The following is a 6,869-nucleotide window of genomic DNA, read 5'->3' as shown; positions in this document are numbered from 1 at the left end:
TTTTCAGTTCTTGCTGAGGGGATTCCAGCTCTTTATGCGTTTCTCTCTCTGGCCATTTCGCTGGTCCTGGAGCTAGAGCTGCCAATGTACCTGGTGCAGGTCTTAATGCTGGAGCTGGAAAAGGATGAGTGTTCACCAAATGTTGGCATCTCCAGTGCCCTTATGAAGGCAGAAATAATCTCCATGCCTTTCAGGTGCAAACACTTAAAGACCTACCCAAAACCAGATGACTCATGTGAGGTTCCTCTTGCCACTGGACTAACACCAGCCCTAGGGGTTCCTGCCTGGAGGTGTATCCAAGTACTCCCATCCTCCCCTCAGCTTCACAGTCTGCAACCCCCAGTCCTCCTCACCCTCTGATTCAGCCACTCTTAAATATACAGTCTCAAGCTGCACATGTGAAATTTGGGCCTGGCACTGCAAACCTGATCCCACAATGCTCGTTTCTACTGTGCAAACCACAGCACTGAGGATGGTAGAGACCGGGATGTGAAAGATATCTGCTGTGCAGTCTTCCAGCCAGGCTCCCCCGAAGAAGGACATTTTACTGCAGAGATAATGGTGGGCATCAGATCAGAAGTCTGACCTTTTTTTTTTTTTTTTTTTTTTAACACTGTCCCTTTCAAAAGTATTCCTTTTGAAATGTGTGGGTGGACATGTGTGTGGTGGATAGCTCCGGTGACTGTCCCTGCCTGTCCTCTTGTCCCCACCCCACAACCCATTCCCTCCCTCATTGTCCTTTCAGTGGATGAATGTTACCAGAGAGGAGACTTGAGAAAAGATTAAACCACTGGGTGTTCCTGCCCCATCATCTTCACAACTTTCTCCTACTACAGGTATTCTTGACACATATCTGTCTCTCTCCCTACATGAACCACAGGAATCTCGATTTCAGCTGGGTAGAGATGGCTTGTACCTCCTCTGCTCAGTGTGCTGAGCATTCATGAGTAGGAGCTCCCTAAATACCTGGTGGCTTGTAGACCTTCTACCGGAGACTTCCCAGGGCCCTCATTGCACCTCAACCTGAGGCTCATGCAAGTATGGGTGCATTATTCCTTGTGTGCATGTGAGGCTCTCATCATCCTACACTATCCTCCTGGAGGCATGGGTACAGCCTAGCCACCTCCTGCCTGTAGGTGTGTATCCTTGACTGATGATGCAGCCCAATGGGGAACAGGTTGCTACCCATGTCTCCTGTTCTGGGACCAGGTATCCTGGGTTAATTCGGAAATGGGGGCAAGTTGAACAATGACGGGGTGAGGTTGGGAAGGTGGGAAACATTAGATATGGGGGCCTAGTGACTTGAAGTGCCTCCCCCAGCCACTACCCACACCCCACAGTTTTCATTCCAATGAAGATTTAGGAACGTTTTGTTTGTAACCTAGTGTCCACTCACATTTTTAGTTGTGTCAGGCATCTTCTATCCCCATCCAAGACAAGGAAGTTTCTTTCACACCTACGGGGTGGCATTAGGATGTTATTTCCCTCTGGACCCTTCCTGCTCATGACATCTAGAGTCACTGTCTGATTTTATGACTGGAATGGAAGCCCGATAGCCAGAAATTTTTCTTCTTTACTCCTGCAACTAGGCTAAATACAGAAATATGCCTGCACCCAAAGACATCTGTATGTATTTGTTTGAGTCCCACCAGCACCTTCCTAGAAGTCAGAGTGGGCATGGAGCTCTCCTCCCAGCCCACTGCAAAAACTTTTCTGACTAGACTTCAGATCTTGACATTGGATGACATCTCCAACATCTTGACAGAAAGAACATATGACAGTTCATGGACAAAGAGTATGTGAGGGCCGAGTCCTATGTTTCCTCATGGGGGAGGAAAAGTGAGACTATGTCTCAAAATCTCCAGTCCTCCAGCAGCACATTACACTGGTTAGCACTGTGTCAGCACTTCTCACAGCATATCTCGTTTATTCCACACAATAACCCTGTTAGCTGTGTCCTCTCAAGCCCTAGTCTCCGAATGAGCCACTTGAGATTCAGGGTGTTGAAGTGACATCCCAAGAAACATGCTAAAGTCTGGTGGAGTAGGGCCTGGTGGGGGCAGGGTGCTCACCTGGTGACAGGCAAGACCTGTTGCCTGCAGGGGAAACGTCCAAATTTCCCCAAAAGTTGGCCATGCTCCTTCTGCCTTCTGTTCCTAGGCAATATCAGTTCTGGGCTAGTCTTCTCTATGTTCTCTGGAGGCTCATTTTCTCACTGGTATGTAGGTATCAGGGACAAAATAGGAACACACAGTCAGAGTTTCTCTGTCTACCAGGACGGTTGGGGATAGAGGTCAGACCAGGAAATCTCAAGATCTCAGGGAGTCCCACCCTGGGTGCATGCATTTGATTACAAAGCAGGAAGCTTTCTCTTCTTCCTTTTGCTTTTAGAGAGTTTTGTTTCCTATGATCTCTTTATTTTTTTTAAATGTTACATTAAAAAAAATAAGGGGTTCTCATATAACCCCCACCCTCCTTAACCCACTCTTCCCATGTCAACAACTGCTTTCATTATTGTGGCACAGTCATTGCATTTGATGGATACATTTTTGAGCACTACTGCACCACATGGATAAGTTTACATTGTAATTTACACTCTTCCCCAGTCCATTCAATGGGTTATGGCAGGATATATAATGTCCAGCATCTGTTCCTGCAATATCACATATGACTACTCCAAGTCCCAAAAATGCCCCCATTTCACATCTCTTCTTCCCTCTCCCTGCCCTCAGCAACTACCAGCTCATTCTGTGGTGATCCCTCATTCTGCATATGGGTAAACGCTTGGAAATTTCCAAATGGGAAAAAAAGCCTGGCTTGACCAAGGATATGAGCTGATGATGCAGTGAAGAGAAATTCTAAATGGCCTTGAAAATGTTTATGGTAGATCCCTCTTTCACTGGAGAAATTGCACATACGACTTTATTTCCCAGACAAGGGTTTCAAACCCTTTCACACACAAGGTTGTCAGATGGCAGGGAAGCAGCCTGTTTTTTGGTCTTTAACTCCTTCAAGTATTCTGGCCCCAGCCATTCAAACTTTATGTATGCATAACCTTCGCCCAGAGTATCTCATTTCCAGTAGTCTATTCTGGGTGAGCTGGAAACATTAGGATATTCAGGGACACAGGATGTTCCCTTCAATCCTGTTGAAATGGCAAGAGGAAGGATTCCCATCAAGGCCCAAGGGAGTAAGAGGCTGAACCCCTCACGTCCCTGTCCTATCCTATGAAATGATGCAGCCCTGTCACCTGACCTGGAGGGTACTAGTGGTGAGCTCTGTGAGATGGCAGGATGCTGAGAAACATGTATCACAGTATCATACCCTCACCAATTCTATGTAAAAACAACCCAGGAAACCTGATGATGAGTTAGGATAGAGATGGTGTGGAGGGACAATCTAGCTAACTTCAGGTGGGACTCCTGGCATTGGGGAGCACCCGATGGCAGGTAGAGTAAACAAACAAACACATAACAAAAACAAAGACCATCATGAATGAACGTGAAGGTGAATCATGACAAAGTCTCTTTTCTGATATTCTATCAAACACTGCACCTGGTCAAGGTTGGGGTTGTGTGGTGGGTGTCGTGGTTAAGGGGCCTGGATCCCTCTGCTGGGACTGAGCACCAACAGAAGGAGTTCCCAGGAGGGAACCTGATGTGCAACTCAAGCAGGTTCTGTGTCCTGGAGCTCCCATGACTGTCTTGAGACTTGGGTGTGGGGACTGTCTGCTCCCATCTCACCTCCAGCCTGCTCTGGTCTCTGTTGGTGGCATGATGCTGAAACTCCCAGGTCTGGGATGAGGGGTTGATGACCTCCACGTCTTGCTCTGTTTTGGTCTTGTGGCTGGAACCCTGCTAAGACAGATCTGTCAACCAGGCCTGCAAGCATCAGGGCCCAACCTTACAGTCAATGGGGAGGGACAGCTCCATGGGTCAGAATCAATATTTGGGCAGAGGGATGCCAGCCTATGTCTCCCCATCATGCATTGGTTGCCATGGCTTGGAAGTGAACATGACAAGCCACCTGGCATCCTCCCCCAACCCTCTGCTCCTGCTCAGGGATGTCCTCACTCATGATTATCCCCTGCACACACCCAGGCCAGAGTGGACGATCTGAGGCTGCCCAAGCAGGCCACAGGGTAGGCCTGGCCTACATCTCCTGCCCAGCCCCATGGGTTACCTCATGGTTCCTCCAGTAAACGGCCACAGCCGTCGAGGCCGTGGGGTGAGCCAATGCCAGCAGCATCGCATAAGGTTCTTGCCACAGGAACTTTTGGCACGAGAGCCTCGGGAAACTCGGAGGCAGCAAGTGAACATCTTGCTCTCTCAAGTTTCTGTGCCCGAGTGACCAGTTAGTGGCTGTCTCTAGAATGTGGGTGCCTGGTTACCAGGTTCCAAGTTCTGTTGGGCTCCATCTGCAAGGAAGTGAGGTCACTTCCTGTGTCCCCTTCCCTGTGCCCCTTTCCTGGATAACAACTCCCCAAGGACCCCTGTGGGCTGCTGACTGCTCACCATCCTCTCCCCTGACCTTTCCCAACTGTGCTCAATTTTACCAGCACAGCATGCAGACTGCACTACTAAGGCCTGGGGGCATCAGAAACCATCTCAGGGGAATGAGCTGGGTTCAGACCCACTCCTCTTGCCAGTTCTGTGACCCTGGATAAGTCAGTGTGACCCTCAGGGTCTCCTAAGTCTCCCCTCCTCCACAATAAGACCAATCTAGCTCCTCTTTCCCAGGGATGGCATCAAGTGAATGGGAGCTGATACCAAGAACCTCGAGGGCTGGTGTCATGTGTAGCCACTTCAAGAAGGGAGACAAGGGAGATGTACAAGAAGGGTGGGAAGCAGCATGGGTCACAACTCAAATCAGGGCAGAGTTCAGGGTTTATGATCATGGAAAGTCAGTTATTACTTTGTCCTCATTTCTAAGTCCACAGCAGGAGGGTTTTGAAATTCAGTGAATATCAGAATTTGCCACCACTTGGGTATAAAATCCTCCAAAGTTTCTCATTCTATATCATATCCTATCGATCACTCCCACAAAGTTTGTCTTTCCCTAGACTCCAGACTTGTGGTCTGGTTCCATTCCCTGCTTTGTGCCACCCCAGGTCCACACAATCCCAAACCTTCAAGCCTGTATCTGCTTAGAAGGACCCCAGCATGTGGAATGTATTTTCCAGGGTCTCAGGGCACTACAGTTCATTGATGGAGAACCACAGCCAAGCATACTTCTTCTAGGTGAGGAACACTTGGGGTCACCTACTCTAAGTATTCCAATTTATAGAGGAGGAAACTGAGGCCTTCTCTCCAAAGCCCCTGTAACAGTCAGGTTTCTCTAGGGAAACAGAATCAACAGGAGCTATCTGTTGATAGTAAGAGATTTTTATAAGAGTCTTTCAATTGATGCACAAGTTGAGGTTCCACAGGCAGGTTGCAAACCAGGGGCTCTGATGAAAGTCCAACGAAGGTCCTTGATGAGTTTCCTGGGGACATTGGCTGTCCAAAGACAAGCTGGGAAATTCTCTCTGAATGCTGAAATCACTTCTCCTTTTAAGGCATTCAACCGAGTGGTAAAAGCTTCACTCACTGCTGACAGCAATCCCTGATTGATGTTGATGTAATCAGCTATCTATGCAGTAAAGTCACTGGTGACTAAAGTCCATAAATGTCCTTGTATTACAATTAACCCAGTGCTCATTTGACCAAAGAACTGGGCACAATTTCCTGGCTGAGTTGATACATTAGCCTAACCATCACAGCCTCCATGCACACAGGGGCTCATCCTAGTTCCAGGTGCCCAGAGTGGGGTAGGCAGGACACCAGCTCTGTCCTTTTCTGGTTGTTCTGGAGCTGACCAGGCCCAGCAGATCCCTGGCAATATCAGGCATCTCCTTACCCATCAACCTGGCATCTCTGCCTCCCTGTGCTGTGGGCAGTGGGCATGTTGTCAGGAGAATGATGGCACTGCCCCACAGCAGAGCTGTCTCTAACCTCCTACCTCTGTCCCCTTCTTACCTCTCTGGTGCCAGCTCCTGCCCTGCCTCCCCCTCATCATCCCCACTCGTTACTTCCTGTGTGTGCATGTATGTATTTGTACTTGTGAATGAAATTTAGGATTTTCAGAAGAAAATCACTTCACGTGGGCAGGAGCAGGACTAGGGACTCTCACTTCCAAAGCAAACCCCACAGGAGTGGTTGAGCCTGGCCTAGGTGGCCAGTTGATTCCAAGACTTCTGGATTATGCCTAATTTTTCTAACTGAACACAGGCATTTGTGCCTGGACTGGTTCAGGGGTACTCAAGGACAGTCAGGCTCCCCTGCCTGGGTATGGGTGGGGGATGCCATGCTCAGGGGTACACTGGCATGGGGCTAATCTAACAGGCAAATGTGGAAGGCACTGCATGGGACACACGGGTCATGCTGACAGCTGGTACCCACATGGGGCCCACAAGGGACAGAGGACAGTACATGGAATGGGCCCCCTTTGCCAGGCATAGTCAGTTCCCAATGGCTCTGCCCCAACACTTGCCTTGCTAACCCACACTGTAAGTGCCTGTTCTTTTATTTCCACTCAGGACTGAACTCACACCAGTATATACTCATCTTAATTCATTTACTTTCATCTGCAATGACTCTATTTCCAAATACTTCCAAATTCTGCTAAACCAGCATTAGGACTTCAACATATCTTTGTGGGGACAGATTTCAACCCATGACAGCTGATGATATCCAACAGGAGGGAAGTTTAAATCTTGCAGTTTTGCAGAGACCAGTATAGAAAATTCTCCTTCGAAAGGTAGAATTTGTTCTAAAGGGAGGAATGTGCGGACCAAGCACTGGTTTGAAGGGAGAACGTTCCAGGCAGTA

At 48.6% G+C, this 6,869-nt stretch overlaps 1 long non-coding RNA gene across 1 annotated transcript; it reads right to left on the bottom strand.

Annotated features, from left to right (window-relative positions):
* Nucleotides 1–1,408: 1,408 nt before the first annotated feature.
* On the bottom strand, nucleotides 1,409–4,284 carry LOC131273622 (uncharacterized). The gene is made up of 4 exons (XR_009180870.1): nucleotides 4,183–4,284; nucleotides 3,744–3,854; nucleotides 2,073–2,215; nucleotides 1,409–1,456 (listed from the first exon to the last, which is right to left on the bottom strand). It is a non-coding gene; the product is annotated as an uncharacterized lncRNA (long non-coding RNA).
* Between the last annotated feature and the right edge of the window lie 2,585 nt (nucleotides 4,285–6,869).

Source organism: Dasypus novemcinctus, chromosome 16, assembly GCF_030445035.2.
Source record: "Dasypus novemcinctus isolate mDasNov1 chromosome 16, mDasNov1.1.hap2, whole genome shotgun sequence".
In the NCBI taxonomy this organism is placed as follows: Eukaryota; Metazoa; Chordata; class Mammalia; order Cingulata; family Dasypodidae; genus Dasypus; species Dasypus novemcinctus.
The sequence above is the reverse complement of the archived record's forward strand: the minus strand, read 5'-3'. Positions and strand labels throughout refer to the sequence as shown.